General features: G+C 43.1%; 1 long non-coding RNA gene across 1 annotated transcript in view; it reads left to right on the plus strand.

Moving 5' to 3' along the window:
- The first annotated feature begins 14,811 nt into the window (after nt 1-14,811).
- LOC102387178 overlaps nt 14,812-17,937 on the plus strand; it is a 127,750-nt gene continuing 124,624 nt past the window's right edge. The window contains exon 1 of the long non-coding RNA XR_323707.1: nt 14,812-15,079. This is a non-coding gene — a long non-coding RNA (uncharacterized LOC102387178). The remainder of the gene's footprint in view (nt 15,080-17,937) is intronic.

Raw genomic sequence — 17,937 nt, forward strand, 5'->3', positions numbered from 1 at the left:
GGATTGGGTGCTCAGCAGCATTTGTAGAATCATCACTCTTTACCTGGGTGAACTGGAAGACTGGGCATACCCATCATCCTGTCGTCATCCTCTGCTGGTAAGCCATGCAAATTTAGAATGCAGATACCAATTAATGATGGCCATAATAGTAGATACTCAAATAGACAGAAAGTATTCAGAGCCTCCAAAGCTTAATACCTGTGAAACAACACTGCCATTTGAATTATTTAAATAAAAACTGAACACAACACTTGAAAATTTATTATACAGAAAAATTCTTCACTGAGGTATAAACAAGATGACCTAACATGTCCCTTCTATCTGTAATTTCTGTGATTCTATCAACACTCAGTACCATAGTAAAAGCTTGCAGAATGCAGCTTTTTATTTAATAAATTTGCTTTTTTTAATGTGTTATTTTCTCACTTTATTGCACTGTGATTGTAGCCTGCTGTCAATTGTTCCTTCAGCTTGAATATTACCTGATACTACATATTTTTATGTGACAATGATAGTGATTAATGTCAATAAAGGACTGGGTATATATTAATCTGCTGTGTCTAGGACTGATTCAAGTACAGTACCAATTTAACTTCAGAGGCATATACAGTAATAGACTAAATGAGTCCATGCAACTTTTTCAGTATGTCTATTACAGGTGGAACTTAGAAGCGGCTGATGAAATGATTGATCAAGTAGCATGGAAAAAGATTCATCTCATCAATAGAAAAAAACAGAGTTGTGTGGGAGGGCTTTTTTACACTTCTGGAGTTTCTGAACTTAAATTACATTAAACTGACTACAGGGCAATGGAATAAAGACTGCAAAACCATAGCATGAGAAAATCTAGGAGAGCAAGTAATCTAGTTTATAGTATGGAGGAAAGAAAGCAGCTGAACAATGAGACTTCAAAGAAAAAGGGAATTATGATAAAGTAAAAATATTATGGAATAAGTTATGAAGATGTGAGTCTTAAAGAGTCAGCAGACAAGTAACAGAACCTAGCAAAGAACAAGATGGTTGGGAAGTACTCAGATACTTCCAAGACAGTGTACAAGAAAACACCTAGATAGTATAGCTGATCCAAAATGATCTTTAATTTCCATGGAATATTTTTGACATCATGTTTTCAAAATATAATTTGAATTTCTTTTAATTTTAAATGAAAACTGGAAATGATATTCTTTTTATCTTCTAGGAATCACACACCTTTCCATATTCATTGTTTAGTTGTTCTGTATTTTTGTTTTTCCTCTTTTCTCTTCTGGCTCCCCTTTCTTTTTCAGTGGCAAAATGGAAAAGGGTATATAAGAAAGAGAAAGGGAGACAACTCAAAAACAAAATGTCAAAGGACCTAATTGCCCCCACAAAAGCCTCTTTAAATGAAAAGACCAGTTTTCCTTGGAAAAAAAAAATCAAATGAAAACTTTAACTATTGTAGTAGCTAAACAGAGTGTGTTGAGGAATTATTGATTAAGGAATCATCTGATAGTATGGAAGAGTTCAAAGGTTATGTGATCAACTGTAGCAAAGATGATATAGGTTTTCTATTGCTTCTTCTATGTCCAAGGATCCATATTTAGCAGGATCCCTAGTCTCTCAATTTTTCTGTCTGTTTTTTTTCCTTCTATCAGAAACAAGCATTTTCTCTCATCAATAGATGTAGTTAATCACTATCCACTACACTACACTGTACCATTGGAAACGTTGCATCCTTTTGCTTGGATAGTAGTCTACGAAAGGATATATCATAACTGGGCCTAACCATTAAGCTTTTAGGATTGGACTATTTTAATATATTTTTCTTTCTGGGAAAAAGGAAATATTTAATCAAAATCTAAAAAACACAGTAATCAATCCAGGATAGGGGAGAACATTTCTTATATTCCATATATGATGATTCTTTATATAAAACCCACATGACTGCTGATTTGCAGTTCCTGCAGGTCTGTCTTCCAGATAATTGGATGGAGGAGGAGACTCACTGGGTGCATCTACACATGCCTATTAATGTGCAACATTAAGCTTGGGAGCTTATTGCTGCTGGCCACAGGTCTGCATGTGCGCTTAGGATCAGAGCACATTGAGCTGGGTTGGAGCAGCCCTGGCTGGAAGGGAGTCCAGGGGTCAGTCTGCCAGCCCAGGGTTGCTCCCCATCACTCAACATGCAGAGGGGCTGGTTGGGGCACAAGAGTGCTTCAGCATGGGCCTAGCTGGCAGGCAGCCCCTCCACTGAAGCAACCTCATGCCCCAGCCAGCTGGGCAGTGTCTACATGTTTTTCACTTCGCAGCAGGATAGTATTTGTATTTACAAGTAAATTCAAGGGGTAAATTTGTTTACTGCAGCCTAATAGGGCTGCAGATATCAAGATGTTTATTGCACAGATAATTATTCTACAGTGCAGTAAACATTTCCTGTAGATGTGCCCGCTGATTGTTAATTTTGGGTTTTGGTGATCATCTAGGGGTATGATACATAATAGTACAACATACATAGATATAGATATAGATATTCATGCAGAATTTTGCATGGGCTGTACTTCCTTCTACATCAAAAAAAATCCTGCTAACCCATTCTCTGAAGCAGAGTTTTCTCCCAGTTCCACAGCACAGTGTGTTTGGAAGGTGTTTGAACATATGTATTTGCTATGTTGTGGGCATGTCTACACATGCATTTAGAAGGGTGTGTGCTTGAAGGGTGTGTTTGAAGGGTGTTTGAGCATATATTTGCTACATTGTGGGCAAGTCTACACATTTATTTAGGCATGACTAGATTTACTTCCCAGTAAGCTACTGCACAGTAAACAATTTTGGCTAGGTGTCTACATGTGCTGCCAGGTCTCTCCAGGCCTGGCATATACTTATGTGGCAGGAGGCACCGGAGAACCTCCTCCCAGGCCCAGGTAGGGCCTGCTGTGGAGTGGTGGGTAGCTGCCAAGCAGCTTGTTGGGCTAGGGCCAGGGGCCAGGCAGTAGACAGCATGAACAAGAACACCACCAGGACGGTGTCCAGGGTCCTGTAGTCATTGTTTGTGTTCTCCACTGCCTGGCCCAGGATGGCATTTTGCTCCCGCAACACCTGGATGCACTCATACTCAAGGATTAGGAGCTCAGTCTGGTGCTCATGCTCTGCCTGGTCCCGGCCCTCCTCCTGGGTGGTCTCCCAGGCAATATCCTCCTTTGTGCCACCTTTCCTGGTAGGCCAGGTCCTCCTGGCACCAGGTCTGTGCAACCACTGCCCTCTCCGCAGCCACCTCCAGCAGCTGCTGGAAGAGGAAGCTCTAATCTTGGGTGTGCCTCTGGCACAGCTGTAACATCCAGAAGGATCCAGTGCTCCACAGTGGCATCCCCAACCTGGCACCCCTGCTGTCTGCTACAGTGTCTCCCCCACATCTAGATGCAGACCCTGCAGATCCAGGAAACAGTACCCTGTTGTGAGAATTTGCAACATTTCAGAAATGAGATTCTCTGCATGAGGTGCTATGTGCTGCCCATCCTCAGATCAATGGTCAGCCATGAATGAGTGCACACGGATAATGGTAAGTTGGACAGGCAGGCCTAGGCCCAGGCAGCCTCCAGCCAAGCCCCCAATCACTGCGCACTCTCCTGTGGTCGGTGGCCTGCTGGGTGCTGGCTGCAGGCAGCCTGCCTTCCTCACTCCCTTCTCAGGGTGGGACATGTCAGGCTGCTGGAAGCACCTGCAGCCATGGCTCCAGACCCCACTCCCCCCTCTCCTCCTGCAGATCACCCAACTTGCTGTGCTGCTGCCCAAACCACAGTGAGCTTGGGCTGCAGGGGGATCCCAGGAAACTGGGATGAGGAGGTGGCCATATTCCTTCCATCTCCCCAGGGATCTTCTCTGAGGAGGCACCCTGCTCTCTCCCCCTCCCACCCATAGTGTTGCTGTACCATGAGCATGCCACTTCTGTGTGTGCCCTGGCCAGTGTAGAATGACCTGTTTGTGCAAGCTGAGGGGTGCCCGACCACTACTCCCTGGTGCTGCTAATCCTCCTGGTAGCTTGGGTGAATCTGCATACCTGATATGGGACCCTGAGCTTTGACAGCATGGGAAGCATGTCTGGGTTGCCCCACAGCTTCCATCAGTATCTGGAGGGCTACTGGTGGCAGCCCTATGCCTTCCTGCCCCCTAGTACCGAGGAGGACATCGCTGCCAGCTTCAACAACTTTTCTGGGGTGTCAGAGAATCATAGAATATTAGGGTTGAAAGGGACCTCAGGAGGTCCTCTAATCCAACCCCCTGCTCAAAGCACAACCATCCCCAGATAGATCATCCCAGCCAAAGCATTATCTAGCTGGTTTTGAAACAATTAAGGATGGAGCTTCCACCACCTCTCTGGGTAACCTGTTCCAGTGTTTTACTACCCTTCTAGCAAAAAAAATCTCCCTAATGTCTAACCTAAGCTTCCCTTGCTGCAACTTGAGACCATTTCTTCTTGTTCTGTCATCTGCCACCACTGAGAATAGTCTCGCTCCATCCTCTTTCAAACTCTACTTCAGGTAGTTGAAGGCTGCTTTTCTGAAGTTCAGGGTCCTTAATCTGCTGCTCTTCACCCTTCCTTTCCTCAGGATCCTAAACTCAATCATCTCATGGTCACTACTGCCCAAATTGCCATCCACAACTACATTCCCCACAAATTCTTCCCTGTTTGTGAGCAGCAGGTCAAGAAGAGTATGGCCCTGAGTTGGCTGCTCCAGCACTTGCATCAGGAAGCTGTCCCCAACATTTCCCAAAAACTTCCTCTTAATCTACCTTCTCTCTCTTACTGCTCTTTTTCCAAGCAGACCTTCCCTAGTGAACTCATCTGGAAGCTGGCCTGTTTATTGCTCATTGGCCCCAAAGGTTTCCTTTTTTCCTTCTTCCTCATGCCAAGCTAAAAGGTTTGACCTTCAAAAATGTGTGTGTGGGGTGGGGGTGGGGGGCACAAACTGCCTGTAAATTACTTAGCCTGTTTGCAGCTCTTGTTCACTGGCTCCCTGTTTGCCTGGTGAGTCTTTTTTTATACCCTGCAGGGCCAGGACTGGCTCTTTCCCCTCACTGGGGCGTCTGTCCGGCCAAGGCAGCAATCACTCAGTAATCAGCAATAACTCAGAGAGAGGTTCATTACAGTCAGAGAGATGCTCATGTCTACCCAGCTGTAGGGGCATGAGCTGTGCAATAAAGTTTTGCACTGTGTCCCACCTCTCTGCATGCTGTGGGGGGGTGAGGGGGAATCTGGGCCCAGGGGAGCATAGGTGGGCCAGGCAGGGAGGGGAGACAGGGACATGGCAGGGGCCAGGGCCTGGGCCAGGGGAAGAGGTAGGGGTAGGGAGGGCCTTCCTGCCAGTGTAGGGCTTACCACATGTCTGGGGCTGATGAGGCTGGTGGCTCAGTGCAGTTCTCCCTGTCAGTGAAGATGACTGGCTGTACCCAGTGTCCTTAGTCTGTGGTACATGGTGTGCAGGCACCCGGCCAGGGACCCCCCACCCCCACAAGGAGGAGCTGGTGCTGCTGACAGCCAACTGTGTCATGGCTACCTGCTCCTTGCGGTGGGGTCTAGGGCTGCAAAGCTGGTGAAGCAGCTGCTGGCCAAGGCTCTCTGGGCTGCTAATGGATTGAGCAGCTCGGGAGCTGGGCAGGGCAGGACGCTAAATGCCTAAGGGTCCCTCCTCCAATGTTGTGTCACCAGAGGGATCAGGGTGGGGCAGTGGCTTCAGCAGGCTGCCCATGCTGGTGTAAATCACATGACTGTGGCCTGGGTCCTGGGGTACCAAAATGTTGGTCAGCTGCTACATAAAGGCATGGTCTTGTGGGCACAACTGAACTAATGAATGTGGTCAATCACAGCCATGCACAGTGCCCACAAGGCCTTGACCTTGATGTGGCACTGCCACACCAACTGGGAGTGCCCGTGCTCCCTCATTCAGTGCAATGCCTCATAAATGTGGGGATTCAAGTGCCTGCCATTCTTGAACTTCCTCTGCATCACCCCAGAGTGCCACAAGATCACCAATGTATTCCTGGGTCCAGTTGGGGCCCCAAGTGGATAGCATGGGCATTCACACATGGGTGGGACTGGACAGGGAGGATGAGGAGCACATGGTGGGTCCTACACCAGCTCTCTGTTCTCCCATGTGGCTGTCCTGCTGTTGCCAGCCCTGGGCAGCTGCCAGTAGAAGCCAGGGCAGAGTCATGGGACAGGACTGGGAGCCACGTCTATGCCCCACAGCACCTGTAGTCTCAGGTCACGCTGCTGGGGATGTGCAGCAGAGGTGGTTCTGACCTTGCTGTGCTGATCTGGCTGCAGGTGGCCCTGAGGGATGGCAGGCCTGACCAAAGGCTACAGCAGGCTGAAGCAGCCACCAGCAAACCCCCCCCAGGAAGCAGCAAAAAGCCCCCTAGCCAGCAGCCACAGTCTCGCCAACCAGCAGCCACAGGCTGAGCAGCACCACTGGGGTGGTGGAGGCAGACACAACAGGGCTGCGGCCTGCCCTGGGGGACACACAGGACCTGCAGTGCCCTCAGGCTCCTCTGCTGTGTGCCCCAGGGCAGAAAATGGCTGCTGGCTTTTATAGATAGAAGACAGGGGCTGCCAGTAAGTCAGCCCAGGCCTGGAGCAGGAAAGGCTGCCAGACACTAGCACTGGGGCTGGCGTCAGGCTGGCCCCATAGTGGCTAGGCAGACCTGGAAGCAATCTTGTTGCCAGGTTGTGTCTACATGTGCGCTACTGCACATTAACTAATCGTGCTAAAATTTGCTACCTGCATTGCAGGTATCAAATTTAAGTGTGATTAAGGGAATTTACTGAGCAGTAAGGTTGTGCACATGTAGATGTGCACACTTACTGCCCAGTAAATTAGGCAACTGCACAGTAATGCATCTTGTGTAGACACAACCTGTGAGCATTTCCGTACCCCTAGATGGTTACCAATAGCCACAATGTGTGCTTTTCTATTCAATCCAGGCTTTACCTGGAATACAGACCCACAGAAACTGCAGACTAACATCCATGTAAGGTTTATATAACAAATCACAATGTAAGGAATATGAGAAATATTATCACCTATCTTGGATTGATCACTATGTTCTTATATACATAGTCATACATATAATATGTGTGGGTGTGTATATAAAAATGAGTAACATTGCTGAAGCTATTCATAGTTCTGCTTATAATAATTAATTAAATAATCCATCTGCACCAGAAGCTCCAAACTCCTTAAAATACTACCATATGTTACAAAAACTACTCATATATTGCTTTTAACCTATGATACAGTAGGCGTTGTCTTTTGGGATCCACCATTACATGCTGTTTTTATAATGCTGCTGCAAAAGTGAGCAAGCTAACTGTGTAGGTATTGTTTATTCCTCTCATACTTCCTCATGAATTTTGAACTGAACTGGAAATTACTTTTTGTGAGCACCTTGCAGAGCTTTAACAACAACTTCTGGATGACTGCTGTCAGAGGTAGTGCAGAGTTCAATAAGTTTTGTTCTGTTCCCTGAATTTCAACAGCACTTACATGCAAAGACTAATGTTGTACACATACAGTAAACTGAGTAAGAGAATGCATAGCTCATTTACTGAAACAATGATCTGCTATATAATATGCGCTGAGGAAAAAATATCATTTTTCATCAAGTACTTTTATGAACAGCTTATAGGGTATTTAAATAGTCAAGGAAAGTTTTATATATTTTCCAGATAAAAAATACTGTGGCATTACACATAAAAATGATTAGCCATTTAAAAACTCATAACATAGATTAATGTCTTTAACATGTAAAATGAGAATATTCATTCACTCAGACTCTCATTTTTATGATTCTGCTACACTATGGAGATGAAATGTGCTACACTATGGAGGTGAATGTTCTTTTTTAACATTTACATATTTTTTACTTTAAAAATATGCTTACATTGGGCTGTCTAAGCATAACTGTTTCTGTAATCTTTAATCTTCATATTTCTTTCTTTTTTCCTCCTTTTTTCCTTCTTATTCAGAATATATTATGTAGGAAGCTGAGTAAATTATTTTCCATTGATATGGAATGGGACTTTTTTTCTAAAGATACCCATACCAAAACATTCTCACACATCATGTCACACCCCTAAATACAAACAAGGAGTGAGAGAATTTCCTAAGATCAGTTTTCTTTTCACCAGCTAGCCTCTGTGTTCCAAGTGCTAATTTGGATATGTCTATATTTCTTTTTCCTGGCCCCAGATCCTCCAGTGAGGAAATAGGTGTTGATCATGCTAGGGTGCTCCTGAGATGTGCAATATAAACTGCTGTCTCCAGGCTGAAAACCTGAGTATGGTCTTAGTGGGTTCAGAAAAAGGAAAGAAAAGAAAGGCTGATGGGACACACAAAGTCTCTTGGGATCACTTTTGAGTCATTTGCACTGCCTGATTACAGGTCTAGAGTGTATCGAATGGTAGTTGATGGGACTTTTTTCCTTGGTGGCTCAGGGTCAGGATAAAGCAGTATAAACAGGGGAGGGCAATTATTTTGGGAGGAGGACCGCTTACTGAGTTTTGGTAAGCCATCGAGGACTGCGTGACAAGCAGCCGGGGCAGATAAATATTAATTTTCTAAAATTTTTAGGGGCCTTGTGGGCTGGATAGAATGGCCTGGAGAGCTGCATTTGGCCCATGGGCTGCATTTTACCCACCCCTGAGCATAAAAGTGGTCTTCATTTCTAAGAAGGACAGACAAGGACATTTTTGAAGAAACAGGTTTTTTGTTGAAAAACATCATTCTGTTAAAACTAAAACTTTTTGTTGAAATACACATGGGTCAACAAACTTTTCATTGAGAACACTATTTCAGTTCCAAGGTGAAGTTCCTACTAAGAATAAAAAGAATGCACATCAAAATAACCCCAAGGATAGAGTTCCCACCTATTATGTGGGAGATCACTTACCTGATCTAGAAAAGGGCCTTGAAATTAAGTTTCTTACAACCCAGCTGAGTGCCCTAATCATGGCTGTTGATCATGTCTAGAATTGGCTCCTCTCTCTCAGATCTTTTTCTACAATAGTTTAAAAGGGTTTGGTTTCTTCCCTGTAAAGAATGGGCTATATTTCTTTTGAAACTGTAAAAAGACTCTTGGGATAGGAAAACAGCCACCTAACCAGTTTTATTTCTGAACACAGTCAGTCAAGGAGCTCTCTGGGGTATTGCATAAGGTGCCTCTATTGCTACACTGCTATATAAAAACTCAGTAGATACCTCCAGCCCTGTTGTTATCCAGCTCAATTTTCTGCCACACAGACTATTCTCTGTTTTTAGTATGATACCTTCTTCTTGTTTCAGTTTTATCTAGTAGAACTCAGCTTGTTCATATGGCGTGGTTCACAGCCTGCTGGATTCCACAGTGAGTTGTTGAATTAAGGATGAGCCATTTGGCAGTTTGCTGTGGCATTTCCTTTAAAGAGTGCCACTTTTCTACTAAGCAGCAAATCACCAGCAGCCCTGTTGATTACCATATAGCTAAAGCTATAGGTATACCAAAAGCCAGTTTACAGTAATGGGTACAGATCAAGGTGTCTTCTCTTCCTCTTTCATTGCGCTGGCTTTTGCCATTGGCTTAAGTCACCTTGCTACTTTAAGCACATTTATATTCTGCTGAACTTCTGTCTAAATCTAGTCTTCTAAAATATTTAGGCATTTTAGTTTTAACCAATAATGTCCTCTAGGTACCTCAATGACTACTTGATCCCAAAGCTCCTAGAAGAATGTCCTAGCCATCAAACTACAGGGAATCCTACTATGAATCTCCATCTGTCTCTCCTGTTGAAGTTCCACAATATAAATATGTAACTATTCATCAGAGGAAGGAATGGAATCCATTTTTCCATGGAATCCATTTCTCCATTTTTCAAGTGAATGCTCTATTAAGTCATTCTTACAATTTGCATCCCAAAGAATAATTTTCCATGAAAAGTGGAACTGTTCCAACTGAAGGAATGAAAAGAGCCCCTATTCTGGAATGTTCTGTTGTTTTATGGTTAGGGCACATTCTCAGACAGGAAAAGATTTAGGTTTAAGTCCTCTCAGGCAGAATAGGGCTAGTGCTTACGTTTCCCATACTGAAGGTAAGCATTCTAATAACTAGACTAAAACCAAACTAAACTAATCATTAAAAATAGATCTTCTTTTGCTACTAGCATGTACCTGTATTTTGTAAAAATGGGCTGGATTAGGCATCTAAATCCATCTGAAGGGCTATGCTTTTAATTAGAAGGGAAGGGACACGTCTCCCTAAAACCTAACTTTTCTAGACATTTCTTACTGTCCTGCTTATGTGGCTTCATGCTCAGTGGACACATCTACACAAGACACTGCAGTGCACTAGCAAAGCGACAGTGACGTAGCTCATCAATACGGGGATGTAGCATCAGCGGGCGCTAACTACGATGCCACCGCTACTGTGCAGTGACAATGAGCTACTGTGCAGTAGCTCACTGATACTGCACAGTAGGGTTGGAAACAACCCGTGTGGTGCTGGAACTGCGCAGTACTGGCAGTTACTGTGCAGTAACAACTGCACAGCCAGGCACATGTGTGGATGCACCCAGTATGCTAGATTTTGTTATATCCATTTTCATCTTCCTAAGCAAGATGAGGATTAAGCAGAGAGTAGGTGCTCTGGGATAAGAACCTCAGATGAGGGACTGCCTTGAAGAGGCTGTTCTCTGTGTTAGTGATTTATGGTGGCTGACTGATGCACGAACGTTTGCTTAGTACCTGGTGTGTGTTTTGAGGGTTTTTTCTTTTTTTTTCCTTTTAGCCCTGTGGTGTGTGTGATTTTTTTTTTGTGGCCCCCTCTTTTCTCTCTTTTTCTTCTTTTTTCTTTTCTTCCCCTATCTGGAGTGACTGAGTGTCAGAGCTTGCTCAGGATGGGACTGGTTTAGGTAATTGATGTGTGGAGCTAGAACAGGCAGAGGGAGTTTGTTTAAGGAGTTCACCCAAGGTGGGAGCCAAGGAGCAGGAGACTGTGCATATGAATGTGAGCATATGCAAGGGCTCTGATGCAGGTGTTTGGCATGCAGGTTCTTGTGGTGTGTCTTTTTCCCTCTCCCCCACCTGCCTCTTCCCCCTCCCCTCCTACAGAATAAGTGTTCTCCAGGGAGAGAAGGAGGCACAAATGGACTCCAGGGGAGCTGTTGTGACTTGTGTGCTATGTGCCATGTTCATGTTCCTCCCATAGGGTCAGAAGAACTTCATCCGTACTAAATGTAAGCGGGTGCCTGCCCTGGAGGAGAAGATTCAAAGATTGAAAACATGGGTATCCACACTGCATTGCATCAGGGACCAGGAAGATTACTTGGACAAGAGTTAAAAGAGGCTGGTACTAGAGAGGTCAAAGGGCAATGTGGAAAAGTGATAGCATATGACTACTCAAAGAATAATTATCCCAGATTTGAAGACAGCATGTTGAAGTCAGCAACAACTTTCAAGCACTCTACAGTGGAACTGCTGAGGAAAAGGCAGAGGAGAGGACACACACAGGCATGAGGCAGAGGAGGCAGCAGCCTAGAGAGCAGGAATTACAAGGCCCAAGGACAGGGGCTCTGGGACCACTGCACCAAGAAGAAAGTCTTCACAAAAAAATTTAACTGCAGCCAGACACCTAATAAGGATTCTCTGGATAAGGAAGAGGGCAAGCTGAGGGAGGAGATAACAAAAGAAACTTTCAAAGAGTTTTTTGTTCGGTCTGAATCAATTCAAGTCAGTGGGGCTGGATGAACTTCATCCCGAGGTCTTGAAGAAACTGGCAGAGGAGATCCCAGAGCCCTTGGCAATGATCTAAACAATGTTGTGGGAAATGGATCAGTTAAAGAGAACTGTAAAAAGGCCAATGTAGTGCCCCTCTTTAAAAAGGGCAAGAAGGAGGATGTGGAGAACTACAAACCAGTTAGCCTCACCTTGATGCCTGGGAAGTTACTGGAGCACATCCCAAGGAAAGCCATTTGCAAGCATCTGGAGGAAGAAGGGTTGATCACAAGCAGCCATCATAGGTTTATGAAAAACACATGGTGTGAAACAAATGGTGTCAAACAAACTCTTCCTTTGACTAAATAACTACTTGGGTGAATGAAAGGAATGCTGTGGGAATAATGTATCTGGACTTCAACAAGGTCTTGCAAAGCCTTCTCACAAACAAATTGGAGAAATATAAGCTAGATAAAACTACTACACAGTGGATAGATAACTAGCTCAATAGTCATAATCAAAGGGTAATTATGAATAACTTCATGTTAGAATGGCAGCCGGTTTTGTGTAGAGTCCCGGGGGAGAGGTTTCTGTCTTGGGCCCCATGCTGTTCAATGTATTTATTAATTATTTGTTGGATGCTTGAGTAGGTTTTCAGATGACATGAAACTGGGAAGGACTGTGTATGTGGTGGAGGATGCAAGTACAGTTCAGAAAGATCTTGACAGATTGTAAAATTGGGCTAGAGCTAACAGAATGAAGTTCAATGTGAACAAATGGTCCATGGTCCATGGTCATATTGGTGTGGACCATGGGGTTTTCTTCTTTCTTCTGTATGGAGGCATGTAGCTCTCTACCCAGGATTTCTTAAGTGTATATTGACAACATTTCATAGAAGCAGGACATTGGCTTCTGTGGTTCCTCTGCCTTACCTGTGGTGTGTTAGGGTGTTAGGACTGTGTTGTGTCAGGATTGATGATAGTTTTATGTAGATTTTAGATTGTACAGGATGGACTGGATAGGGATGATCCTGCTTCAGGCAAGGGGCAGGATTAGATGACCTCTGGAGGTTGCTGCCAGCCCTACTTCTCTATGATTCTATGACACTCCCCTTACTGACTAAGGATCCTGGGCTCTGAACTCAGAACTGCACTAGACATAAGTGTCTAAATCCCTTAGTTCTATGTCCCTATGCTACACAGCACTTTAAAACTATGACATTTATATTCAATTAAAATATCTGGGCCAATTGTAGGTAAGCAAATTGCATTTTTTCATAATTGAGTTTAGGAAGGTCATCAGAATTAATATTTCTTAAGTCAGGTGTGTGCCCTTGGATAACTAAAGGCTACAGTGCCCTAGGCAGGGAAAGTGTTAATTTCTTTCAAAGAAAGCCAGGAAGAAGTCTTATCTCACCTGCTCTGTGCGCCAATTAAGTAAAATGTTTTACCTGGGCAGGAAGGCGGTTACCTACACTCGAAGTGAAAACACCTTTTGCTTTTGTCTAGGGAAAAGTAGGATACCTTGTTTCTCCTTTCTCAGTGTGAGAGGGGGAGATTAGAGTTAAGCACATTTTTGGCAAAACAGTAGCTGCATGGAAGGTGAAGCAACAGCCAAGTCAACCCACGGAGGAGGTAACTTTTAGGAAAGGATAAAGTTGGGTTGGTAGTCTGAAATTAAAGGCTGCTATGTTAGATAGGACTGATCCCCACAGCAGAGGAAGAATTTATACAACTACCTTGTATGAGTACATGTAATGGTTAATCAGTCATTTCATACTTATCATAAGACTTTTATTCCCACAATGCTGTTACTTAATGCCAGACTTAAAGCACTTAATTAATATTTCTGGAGGCAGTGGACTCAAATCTGCACTCAGAATATAGACTCAAAATGTAGCTCTATTATGTTAGGCAACTGACAGGGGGTTCATTTAAAGCCCCCAGGGTTGGGAAGTGGGGCAGGGAGAACTTTCCTGGAAGATCTTTCTCCTGGAAGGGGCATGTTTGCCCAGGAGAAATTGTATGAACATTTGTATGTTTGTCATTTCTACTAGAAAAAATGGTGATTCTCTGGGTAGAAAGGTAATATGTGATCTTAGTTACCTGGTTTACATTCTCTTTTTATTCAATTATATCTTCTATCTGCAATAACAAAAACTAAGTGTTTACTATTTGTTACTCTTGTTTATCCAGCCTAGCTATAGTATAAGGGAATGAGCTCGTCCATGCTCTCTGCTTTTGTGTATCATCAATATCATTGTTTACTTGTGCAGCTCTCCGTGTCAGCTCTTATCAAAGGATGCATTTAAAATCTTTAGAAGGCAATCAGATTTCACATGTGTCAAGTGTAACTTGGTGACAAGAAGGTTGCACAGATGATTGAGCATAATATTTAGCTTGCAAAATCATGTTTGATGATGATGATGATGTGACAGAAGGAAAGAACTTAGATTCCCAAAGCCTTGATTGACAGCTAGAAAAAGCCCTTCTGAGGTCTAGAGCCTATAAAAACTGTTGTAGCCTCCTTTTATGTGGCAGCCAGTTGTGAAATACCAGGGTCAAATGGGATAATATTTATTACTTTAGTTGCAGTATAACTGTGTAGCTAATTATTTTGTTTCCCCCCTGGGGGTGAGAGTGTTTCAGTGGTACGTATGTAAAATTTAACAAATTTAACAAGTTTTACAGAAGCATATTTTCTTCTATGTCTGAAAATCCTGGAATCTTACATTTTACTTTGGTTTGTATATATCATAACACTTATACGCATGCATTAAAAATTTTATGGGATCTTATAAATACTGCATATTTTGAAAATAAACCGTCATTTTCTTGGGAAAGGTCTAGGTAAGTCATATTGAAGCTCACTGAAATGTTAAAATTCATGACCATTGTATGTTTAACACTGTAGCAGGCTGCAAGCTCAAAGAGCCTAGGAGCAGTCTGCATAGGGTCCAGCCAGCTGTAAGTGGTAACCCTAATTACAGACAGCTCAGGAGGACTGAGCCAGCTGAGGGAAATGTGAAGCAGTCCTAGGAAATCAAAAGGCTCCCAAGGAGGGAAGCCACAGGGAGACTTCTGGAAAGAATTGGAGGGCACCCAGGGAAGGAGTCAGGTAGAAAGAGACTTCTCAGGGAAGGAATCATGATGGAAGAGTTAGGTTTCTAGAGAGAGGAGCCTAAAGCAGGAAGATAGTCAAGACCTGAGGGCCAGAGAGTAAAGGCAGGCAAACAGCTGGGAGTGGAGGGCTAAGCACCTTTGGAGCTGGAAGCTGAGAGCCCAGAGGGAGAAAGCTGGTGGGTCAGCACAGGAGCCTGCCTGTAGTGCATTTTTCCAGGGAGTTGCCCAGAGACCGTGAGTGCATTGGAAGTTATGTATATGGTTAAAGTAAACTGGGTGGTCTGGGAAGAGAATACATGTTATTATTTGCATGGTGATACATGCTCATGCTGGTTGACTCCTACCAGGAGGTAGCTTGCCCCAGGAACTATGAACAATTAGCGGAGGCTACGAGCCTGTAAAAGGACACTGAGAGCCTATGTGAATGAGCTAGTTACCCCAAGCCCTCTACAAATACTGACTGAAGCAAGCTTCATAGTTGTTAGGGTCGGAAGGGACTTGAGCAGATCATCAGGTCCGACCCCCTGCCATCAGCAAGAATGAATGCTAGTATCATATGACCCCAGCTAGGTGATTATCTAGCCTCCTTTTTAATATTAAACATTCAATATTCTATGTTTCCTTCCACTTGGAAAAAGCCTACCGCAACTCTCACTTTTTCTCTGTTGCAAAGCTTTGGGCACGTATTCATTTGGTCCCCAAACGACTTGCATTAAACAGTGCTTTCAGGATCAGGCAACTAACTTACATCCCTTATGCAAGATGCTTTACTGTTCTAGTAATCATCATTTTAGAAGTATTATATGCTGATTAAAGTATGTTACTGATCCCTGTCTGCCATAAAAAATTGCAGAGAAGAAACCAGGAGAGACTGACAAAGAAATTACTTTATAAAGATCATCTACGAGATGTCCACAGCGGAGACTGTATTAAATTTAAATTTTATTTACAACATGTTTTCAAACCAATTTTATGATTTCTTCATAATGAAATAAGATTACACCTTTGGGAGAAATCCCAACACTGTTTAATCCACGTAAAACACCAGTCAGTGCTCTGTGTACACCTATCTTTTAACTGTTTTATTTTTTATTTTTTTTTTTTTTAAATGAGACACCTTATAGCCTCACTTAAATTTTAGTGCAAGTTGTCATTGGTGAACTATCATTGTCATAGCTAGCTATTTTATAATACCATGCCCCTTTAGTTATTTCTTTTTATAGCATGCCTCATCTGTTGCTCCCTTGATCACTCATGATAATCCAAAGATGCATTTAAAGTGACTTACAATGCTCTTGATTGAGAGTCAACCATTGCTAGCATTTCCTTTCTTGCATATTATAAGGTTTGAAATGTATTGTCAGTGTAGTTACAGTTTAAAAGATGCAAGTATTTAGTAATGGTCAACTCATGACATTGTAATGTAAAAGGAGACTCTAGGGTTCAAAACAGCAAGAAAGACAAGAATGCGTGGACAAAGAGCCCTGTTAGCTGTGGGACTCTCAGCCCCTGCAGTTTTGGGGCACTTCTGTAGTCTTCCAGCTGCAGGGGTGTGTGGAGAGCCCCATAGCTGGAAGATTGCAGCAGCTGAAATCTCCCAGCTGCTGCCTGGAGACCCCTTATACCCTTGTGTCTGGGAGAACACACTGGCTGCCGTCTCCCAGCCCGAGGGGTGCATGGTGCCCTCAGCACCTGAGAGATCACAGCAGTTGTGGTTTCCTAGCCCCACACTACCTATACAGCAAATAAAACTGGACAGAAACCAGCTATAAAGTTATTACACATTTTCAAGCAATAAATTGAGAGATGGTTTGACCTTTTTAAGGTGCAATAGTTAATTTGCACATGTGGCCAATGTAAATTAATTGTACATCTAACAAGGTAATTGCACAATAGATGCAATATATAGGGGGGTATATGTTAAACTAGAATGGACAAAATAATATTAAGTGTTTCAGAATAATAATATATATTCAGACCCAGGTCAAGTTGTCTAACACATCTTTAATCTATGGACAGAACCTGGCTAACACTTCAGTCCCTTTGCATAGCTGAAAAAGTGTCACTTAAGTAAGCAATTAAGGGAATACCTTGGCATGGGAGAGGACCTTCATGCCTATTCCCTACCTTCTGTTCCTACTGGAACTGAGTTTGTTTTAGGGATGAATGGAAGGCTTTTTGTTTCAGTAATTTTGAGCTGCTGTAATGGCTACTTTTGAAGGACTTTTCAAACAAGTGCCAGTTGGAGGATCTATGAGGTTTGGGGTTTTTTGTTTGCTCTAGGAGCCAATTCCTTCAGGTTCCTATGTTCCACAAACTCCTAAAGATCTGATAAGTGTAAATCTGTACCATGTATGTTTATCCTTGTAGTTACCAACAGAGAAAGCAGGGGAATGAGGATGGTTGAACTTGCACTGCTCATTCTTTCACTATCAGAGTATGTCAGGGAAGCATAATGCTTTAGGTTACTATCTGCATGAATGCCTTTAAAAGTGAAAGTAAGAAGTATTCCTAAAATATTTCATCCTACTGCTAAGAGGTGAGCAGATAAACACAAAAGAAAGCTAACTGTGATACTATAGTTGTGATGCAACTTATTCTGTTATGGTACTTACATGACCAGACTTTTGCTGCTCACATTGTGTTTAACATTCGATGCTGCTTTGTCTATTCTTTATCCATCTTAATATCACGTACTTGCAAATCTTTAAGGTAATTACCACATGAAAATATAAATGTTCTTTAAAAATTATGTTAGCAAAGTAACAGAAGAATTAGTGAAAACCTTCAGAAATACCACTAGCAAGTCTTCATTCCAACAAGAAGTAGTATTTTGTGTTAAATTTCCAGTTACACAACTCATCCCACTATACTTCTATTATATTGACTAAGGTGCTCTCATTCCTACAGCATCACCTTTAGCTCATCCTGTTTAGCTCCTAACATTGCTTAACAAATACTGGAATAAATTCTATTTTCATTTCTTCAATGCTGTGTCTTTCCGAACAGAGTATAACCCAAAGCATTCTGTTTTGTGACATGTTCAGAAGCTGAGGGAGCGAACAGAATGAAGACAGACATTCTCGTTCCCT

Source organism: Alligator sinensis, unplaced genomic scaffold, assembly GCF_000455745.1.
Source record: "Alligator sinensis unplaced genomic scaffold, ASM45574v1 scaffold16_1, whole genome shotgun sequence".
NCBI classification, from domain to species: Eukaryota; Metazoa; Chordata; order Crocodylia; family Alligatoridae; genus Alligator; species Alligator sinensis.